At 41.7% G+C, this 8,379-nt stretch overlaps 1 long non-coding RNA gene across 2 annotated transcripts; it reads left to right on the top strand.

The window, feature by feature from the left end:
* Window positions 1-1,025: 1,025 nt before the first annotated feature.
* Window positions 1,026-8,070, top strand: LOC116862160. 2 transcript variants are annotated; one of them, XR_004381599.1, is made up of 4 exons: window positions 1,026-2,188; window positions 5,847-5,993; window positions 6,608-6,695; window positions 7,209-8,070. It is a non-coding gene; the product is annotated as an uncharacterized LOC116862160 (long non-coding RNA). The 2 variants fall into 2 exon arrangements; XR_004381598.1 differs by lacking the exon at window positions 1,026-2,188 and having other exon boundaries at window positions 5,655-5,993.
* The last annotated feature ends 309 nt before the right edge of the window (window positions 8,071-8,379 follow it).

Here is an 8,379-nt window from a genome sequence, read left to right as displayed (position 1 = left end):
TTCACATCAACAGCTCCAGTCTTGCTTCTCTTCTCTCCCCCTGTGGATTAACTTCCCAAATCCATCCCTCTGCTGCTTGCTGGACAAAGCCTACAACAACTCTCCTGCCCTCTAGATATTTGTGAAATTCTTACCCCCCAACCCCAACTCTGGAAGAGTTCAACCCCAAGCCTACTCTGGGTTTGTAAATGAGCCGCCAGGCTCTAGTGGAAAAGATACCCATCTAGGCCAATGGCCATGTCCTTGGTGCTGCCCCGCTATCAGGCAGGCTGTCTGTTTCTGCTGTCTTCCTTTCCTTACCCACAGTTTGGAACTAATTTTACTTTATTTGGTTTTGCTGTTTCTCCAGAGTTCTATTTGCGGCCTACGAAGCCATCTCTAACAGTTGGAGCCACTGCGATACTCCAGGTATGTTAGTCAGTGTTATCGAGACACACAGAATGAACAGGAGGTATATATCTACATCTGGATTTAGATAGATAAATATACAGAAATTTATTAGGAGGAATTTGGTTCACACATTTATGGAGGCTGAGAAGTCCCATGATCTCCTATCTGCAAGCTAGAACCCCAGGAAAGCCAGTGGTATAATTCAGTCTGAGTTTGAAGGCCTGAGAACCAGGGGAGGCATGATATGATTCCCAGCCTAAGGGCAGGAGAAGATGAGATGAGATGTTCTACCTCAAGTGGTGAAGCAGGAGAAAAGGGGACAATCCTTCCTTCCTCTGCCTTGTGTTATATTCAGACCTCCAGTGGATTGGATAACGCACACCCCACTTCAAGGGAGGTCATCTACTTTCCTGAGTCACCAATTCAAATGCAAATCTCATTCAGAAACACCCTCACAGATCCAGCCAGAAATAACCTTGAATCTGGGCATCTCATGGCCGGTCAAGTTGACCCAGGAAATTAACCATCATGGTGAGTAGGGCAACATCATACACTATCGCATAACATTGTTCACACAATAAAGCCTCACAACTCCTCCCAGACCCTGGCAAATAGGGGAAGGATAGTGCTAGCAAGAGAGCGTCCTTCCCGGGCACAGTGTGCACTGTGTGTGTGAAGTCTGACTAATGTGACCCAGTGGTTATGGGGTCCACCTGCCACGATAGAGTGAAGGGAGTTGAACATTCAAGGTCATCAACCCCAGGGGAGTTGTACCTCCCAGCTTGTACAAGAGCAACTACAAGAATTACTCAGCAGATGGCCTCCTGAAAGGAAGTGGACCTCCAGTCTCACCTTGAATAATTGTGAAACTTAGTGACTTTCACACCAGACATATGAAGTTTCATCCTACGGCAACAAAAGAAATAGCTTTTCTTGGGATTTGAGGAGGGAACATGAAATCAAAGAAGGAATCAGAGAACTGAGTTATGTATGCCTTGGCCTCAAAGAGATGGCAAGATTTCTACAGAGAGAGAGGGTGGAAAGGATATGAAAATCCTGAAAAGGGTGGCTGGAAGTTGTTTGAATTTATGGCTGGGATGAATCCTGGGAGGCTCCTGCAAGGTACCTTTTTGTCAGTTTTCCCTGGACTTTCCCCAGACTTCTGCAGCCTTAACTGACTTCACCAAATTTCCAGGTGCAAACCTTGGGTCCTTCACACTGTGCCCAGCCCAGTACTGTCTGATCCCATAGTCCACATGATTCCCCTGCTTCTCTGCTCTGATCTTTCCTCATGTGCATATATAATAGCAAGGAAGAACTGACATTGACCTCTACGGACGGAAGGGGTAAAGCATGGAAGGCTTCCTGGAGGAGGATGCAACTGAGCTGGACGGGGATGAACTCTGTTAGCAAGATTTCCAAAGTCTGAGATGACTAGAACTGAAGGAAAAGGCATGTGCAAAGGACTAACTGGGGGAGTTGGGCATTGAGGGATGGACATAGGTGTAGAAAGACAACAATATGAGCAAAGATTTGAGTAATTTAGCAGGACCTGGAAATATGGCAGTTTCTCCTCATAGACCTGAAGAGAGTGGACAGTCTGCCTGTCAATCATTGTAGCCCCTCCAATGATGATGTTTGAGGGTGGGACCATACATAGAAAGGAGGTTAAAGAAGCCCTACCACGTGAACAGGCAAGTTTCCTTTAAAATTTGGATTGTATCTTGCGGCTTCCGTGGACCGTTCCACTAAGGGATTATGGAAAATGGCGGTTACCTTTTCGGCGATCTCAAAAAATGTAAGTTTAATTTACTTTATTTCATACTTGGCTGTTTGTTAAATGTGATTTCGAGAGAATCGGACCCATGGTGTGTCCTAATGGGCTTTGACAGATGTGTCTCACGGGCTTCTGGATTGATGACAAGGAAAGGCCCGTTAGCGGCCTTCCGGGGCGGGCGCGGTGTTGAGCTTTATGTAACAACATGATGAGTCTTACCGATCATCTTGTTTGTTTAAAGGTGGGTTCTGAACCCACCACCATTCGCGGTCTTCATGTTTTGTTTGGTTTGCAACCTAAAAAAAAAAAAAAAGAAAGAAAGAAAAGAAAAAGGACAAGAAATGGTGCGGTTGCTGAGCCTGCGTGGGCCCAGGACAACGCGACGGCCGTTGGCTGCCAGGGCGCTGATTTTGCTTTTTATTGTACAGTGTTGTTGGGTGGGTATTGGGTTGGATATTGTATAAATCTTGACCATTTTCGCGAAGTGTCTTAGTGACAGAATTTCTGTTGTTTTCGATCTGGAAGAAAAGAAAGTAAGGCCCAGAGAGGCATGTCTGTGATTAGGACAGCTGATGCCTGCCTTTGAGCACAGTTTTGTTTTTCATTTAACGACATGACTGTTTGTTTAATATCATTTGTTTAAAATTTGAAGTGGTCTTTTTCATATGTTGCTTTAAAAGGGGGTGGGGGAATCCTGATAATTCTAACGTGAAAATGAGTGAACAGCCGCTTGAGCGGCTCCGGGATCGTTTCACTGACCAGCGGGAATTGTTATAATTGAACGCTGTATTTTTATGTGATGTATCTATGTATTTAATGTCATTGTAGTCAACCAAAAATGGTCCGGAAGCTTTTCGTGTGTTTTCCATTAAAAAAAAAAAAGTGTTATTTACAGTTTTCGAATAAGAAAAATAGCGGTTTGTTTGGCAAGACCTTGTTGCTTTAAGTCCCTGATGGGAATCATGCCTGCAGGGGTCCTGTTTCTTGTTTTGTTTTATTTTATAATATAACGGCTGTGGGTTTTTGTTTTTTTTAACCTATGATATCAGAACTTTGCAGTAATTGAATTTGTTTAACTTTTATTTTAGCTGTGTTTCACAAATATTCTCCAAGTGAAAGTATTCTCAGTGTGCACTTTGGAAATAAATTGTCCAGCCGGACACTTGAAAATTTTACACTGTGTATGTCCCCTAGCCGCTCTCGTTAGCCAAGACTGAGCACTGTTTTGGCATTTGATTTTACATGTTCATCTTAATGCATTCAATTGAATTTTGATCCTGGCTCTCCTCATGCTTCCTTTAAATGATTGGGTGTAGATTTTAATTTACAGGGGAATGATTTAACATGTAAGTCAATTGAGTGCCTTAAGTTTATAATATAATTGCATGTTTGACATAACTTATTTTGTTAAATTCTGGTCTTGTTACCTATTGATAAATTTTCTGAAAAGTAAATGTTTTGAGAGGTGCCTGGCTGGCTATAGCCTGTGACTCTTGATTTCCAGGTTGTGAGTTCAGACCCCACATTAGGTATACAGATTACTTAAAAATAAAATCTTAAAAAATAATAATAAAGGTTTTGAGGTACTTTTGAGTTACAATGCAGTAATTATAATCAGTTGGCTAAGTCCTTGATTTATGACAGCGAATGCTTTTAACTGTTCAATGCCTGGCCGTTAACTGAGTTTGGGGCTCGTTTTACAGAAGAATTGTGTCTGGTATCACTTTATTCTATTAAATGTTTGTCCAGGCTTTCTTATAAGCTTTGTGTTAAAAATTTTCACGTTATCTTAAAAATTTACAAATGAGGAAAAGATGGTTCTAATTAACATGCTTCTTGCTTTACGACAGTTACTGGCTTCCGGCGTACCGGAAGCCCAACGTTTTTTTATTTTACCATTAAAATGTTTCTGTGTGTAAAAAACTGAGTCCTGTGTCTTTTATCTCATAGTTATACTTAAAATAAAGAAAGTTTTGTTTTTAATGTAAAAAAAATAACAGATATTGACCATTTAACTGAGCGGTTGCTATTTTACGACAGTGACTTTCCGGAAGTGCCTCTCACCGGCCATCCCTGGAAGTTGTTTACATCCTTGTGGGGTTTTATTTCTCGCAATAATTACATGTTGATTATCAACTTTATTTAGTTCAGTTGTGTTCTTAGTCTTTAGTGCATTTCCTTTGAAAATCGTGGAGCGTTTTCAATTTACTTAAAGGAAATTCACCCCAGAATGGATGCTTTCTGTTTTCTAAAATTGAATGACCCTTGCTGGTCATCCTGCATACTTTTGAATACTATTTTAGAACTATAATTGTGCTTGTGACATATTGTTATTTCTTTAAATGTTGGCCTACGTGCTCCTTCCCAGGTGTTCTCCCGCAGAAAAAAATTACTTGTGTAGTTTCTATTTACAAATGAAGTGGATATGCCGGTTTCTGTCCTGACCAGTCTGCCCCAGGACAACTCCAGTCCTCCTTGTTTGAGGTCCTGGTCTAGACTGGACTTGCTAATCTTCTTCCATCCTATCCCACCCCAATAGCAGAGGATATTGTCCCTGCCTCTTTAGCCACAAGAGCTGACTGTGCCTTAATGCCTCAATTGCTAGCATATTGGCTTAAGAAATAGTCAGTGCTTGCCTATTTATACTCCTGTCTCCATGCGTGACACCTAGTGTGTATTCAAGGGGAGAATTAAAGGTGTTAAGTAAAACAGTTACTTCCTTTTGATAATGGTGATAGTTGAGTTTGCCTTATTAGCCTTTTTGCTAATAAGTCAGTTCTTGGTATTGACTTGAATTATGTATATTAACTCATGTAGAAATAATGACTTGTATTGGTGGAACACTGAAGATCTCTAAATGTAGCTTGATTACATTTAGACATGTGAAAGATTCATTGCTGGTATTTGGGTTTTACTTTATCTGTCATTGGTACTGAAAGGAAAACAGATTTCAGGAACTGGGCACTTAACTAGTCTCACCATTCCTGAGTTTTGAGACAGAGTCCTAGATCTTGAACAATATCTAAGTGTGGAATGAACAATATCTAAGTGTGCTTTTATTATCCTAGGGGCATACTTGCAAATGAGGAGTGGATTCCCCAATCTGTCTGTTACTGGATGTCCCAATTTTTTCAAGTGTTTCCTCCTCAGAGACCTATGTTCAATGTCAGTTGGTAGTGATATTATGTAATGTATGAAATTCTTCATACAATTGTTCTGAATTAAACAGCTTATTTTTAGTTTTAGCAGTTTTTGATCTTACTATGTTACCAATTACTAAGACTAACATAACAACACAATTGTATAACTTGCATTTTATGGTCTACCCATTTGAATGATTTGTTATCCATAATCTTGCATGGTATATAAGTGTCAGTAAATTGGTAACAAAGTGAGAACACCACAACCCATTCCAAAGGTACCCACAATTTTTTATGAGTCAGTTGCCTTGTTCAGAGAAAAAATTGGAGTTCTGAGATATCCCCCCAAGCAAATAACTGGTGATACCTCTCAACCTAGTATTTAATAATTCCCTTATGATGTTTGATTAAAGTGGGATGAACTATGGTTCATTTTGAGGGGACAGTCAGGCCTCTAAAGCAGCAATCTTATCTTGTGGTTTGACTCATGCAGTTCCTGTCTTACATTATCTTTCACTCTTTTGGCCTACCTCAAACAGGCTGCATGATTGGGTACTCTGGCCCCACCAACCACTTTCAGAAATTCCCCTGGATAAGGGAAAGAGGAAGTTTGTCCCATCCACTCATCTTATGAGTTTCCAAGTTACCTAATTTTCCTGCAGTGGTGCTAAGCTGACCCGCCACAGGTAAGTCTTTTTGTAGATTTGTACAATCACTAACTCCTTCAGGATCTGTGATGTAGAAATCCAGTTCTGGTCAGCCTACAGGCCTGTAATGGGAGGAGAGGACCTAGACCCAGTTGTCAAGACCAGCCATAAGGTAAGTGCAACCTTATGCTGTGTGAGGCTACAGGTGTTGGGTGGAGAATAGCACCTGCTCCTCTGTCAGTTGTCTCATTATTTAAGATGGTGTTGAAATCCCTCCCCTGTCTCTAATTTGGAACTTCCAACAATGGCAGGGTCACTTCCTGGGTACTACTGATTAACTCTGTGGTAGAGACTCTGTGTCTCTGATTTCTTTAACTGGTCAGTGGCATCTTTTCCAGTCCTTACTTGAGTTTCTCTGTTTACTGTTGAATGCCACTCTTACAGACATGTTGGCTTTATTAGAATGTCAGATTTCAAACAAGCCTGATCTCGATGTTTTCACATCGCAGATTTGATCTGTCTTTCTATCCTTTTGGAAGACTTGTAATACCATGTAGATGCAGGAGGGATTGGATGAGCTTGTCCAAAACATGCTTCAGGAATCCAGAGATTGTGGGAGCACTGCTCAGGTGTTTTGTTTTGTTTTGTTCCAGGTACAAGTGTAATTTTTTATCATGGATCTGAATGCAGTTAAATCCAGCTCCATTTAGGAAAGGGGAAAAGATGAGATCTGTACCCCAGGTGGGTGCTAGAGATGGCCAATCTGCAAGTGTACCCCCACTATGGGTGGGTGGGCATTTATTTGGCAGCTCCTGGAAGCACAGGGTAACAACTCAACCAATATGTAGCCATACTCCCTTAAATATTTGCTCTTAAATATTTGTTAGCTGTTTTTTTGGCCTTGCAGATGTTCCTCATTTGCTTTGCAGATGTTGCTGAGACCACCCATTGTGTTTTACTCACAATAAATTTCTAGTATCTGAGTCTGAAAGACCCTTGGCTCTTTCTCACTCTCTTCTTTGAGCCTCAGCTTCTACATTTGCATGGTGGAAATCACACCTTGCTATCAAGTGTGATAGTCTTTAGAAAGTGCTCAGCACACAGTAGGTGCTGAAATAATTAGGCCACGGTTTCCAGAAGCCATATATTGGCCAGAACATTATGGCTTGGCTTAGCTCCTCTCCCTACCTGTCCAGACCCCACTTCCTTAGACTTTTGCCATAATTTCAGCTAAGTGTTTGTTTCCTTCCACAGGGCCAGCAGATATCCTCAGAGAGTATTGGGCATCTCTTTGGAAATCAACCTCTTTAATTCTGCTACAATGCCAGGAGGTTGCCCAGCAACGCACACTTTGCCTTGCTCTGAGCTGCGGTCTTTTGTGGCTCACTTGGACAGCTTACACTGAAGCTGACGTGTGTCAGCATCAAGTTGGGGCCACAGGGAGTTTGTTAACTGGCAGTGCCAAAAAGTTCTCCTCTCTTTGCTTCCCTGTGTAAAGTTACTTCTTTTCTGGGCACTGGTTAATTTGTTGAAAATCAGGTGAAAGCTTTTGACAGTGGGTCAGGAGAGCGTTGAGTGTAAATATGAATTACTCGAGGGTGCATTCAAAGGCACTTCTGACCTTTAGTTTTATAGATCACTCCGCCCTCTGTTGCTTTATTAGCACTGGTTTAATCCAGAAGGTGGCATCACAGAACCTGATGGGAACTCACCAAAGATTAAAAAAAAAAAAAAAACATTTCTTTGTGATCAGACACTAAAGTATGTAGCCTTTTTACAACATAGTGACTTTTTAAAGACTTCTCTATCCCTACAATTGGTTAAATTATTTTAAAGCTGTGGGAGGTAAAAACCTGAGGTTTGAGGTACTTTGCAAAACCTGTACCCAAACCCATGTTCCTTCCCCAGGTGGTGTGACAGTGACCAATACTGGCTTATCTGCTTGTCAAAAGCAGCTGTTCGATTGAACAACTGTGATGCCTCCTTCCCCTTCCACACACGCTTGTGCCCACCGCCCGTCAAAATCATCTTGGGTCATTTCATTGAAGGGAAGGGCTGGGGAAGGTCTAAATGAATGGTTTATGGGTAAATCTGCTGAGTACTGGTACTTAAAAATAATTCCAAAAGGGTGACTCTAACTGGTGGCATTTTCAAAGTCAGGACTCTCAAGGGGAAGAGAAGGTGACCCTCCTCAGAATTTAAGGTGGGACCTGGTTTGGTGGTTCTTCCCCAGGAGGCTGTTCCTGGGCCAGCCATATCGCCCGCCTTGTGAGGCCTGTACTCAGCGAATGTCTCCCCTGCAGCGGGAATGTCCGTGTGCTTTCAGTTCATGGTGTGAAGTATTCCATGTCAAACCTGTGTTTGCCTTAAGTGCTTCTTCATTCCTCTGATTTATGTGGGCGATGGAAAGAGGATGGATATTGAA

This window comes from Lontra canadensis, unplaced genomic scaffold (genome assembly GCF_010015895.1).
Source record: "Lontra canadensis isolate GAN:19392208 unplaced genomic scaffold, GSC_riverotter_1.0 scaffold223, whole genome shotgun sequence".
Taxonomy (NCBI): Eukaryota; Metazoa; Chordata; class Mammalia; order Carnivora; family Mustelidae; genus Lontra; species Lontra canadensis.
The sequence above is the reverse complement of the archived record's forward strand: the minus strand, read 5'-3'. Positions and strand labels throughout refer to the sequence as shown.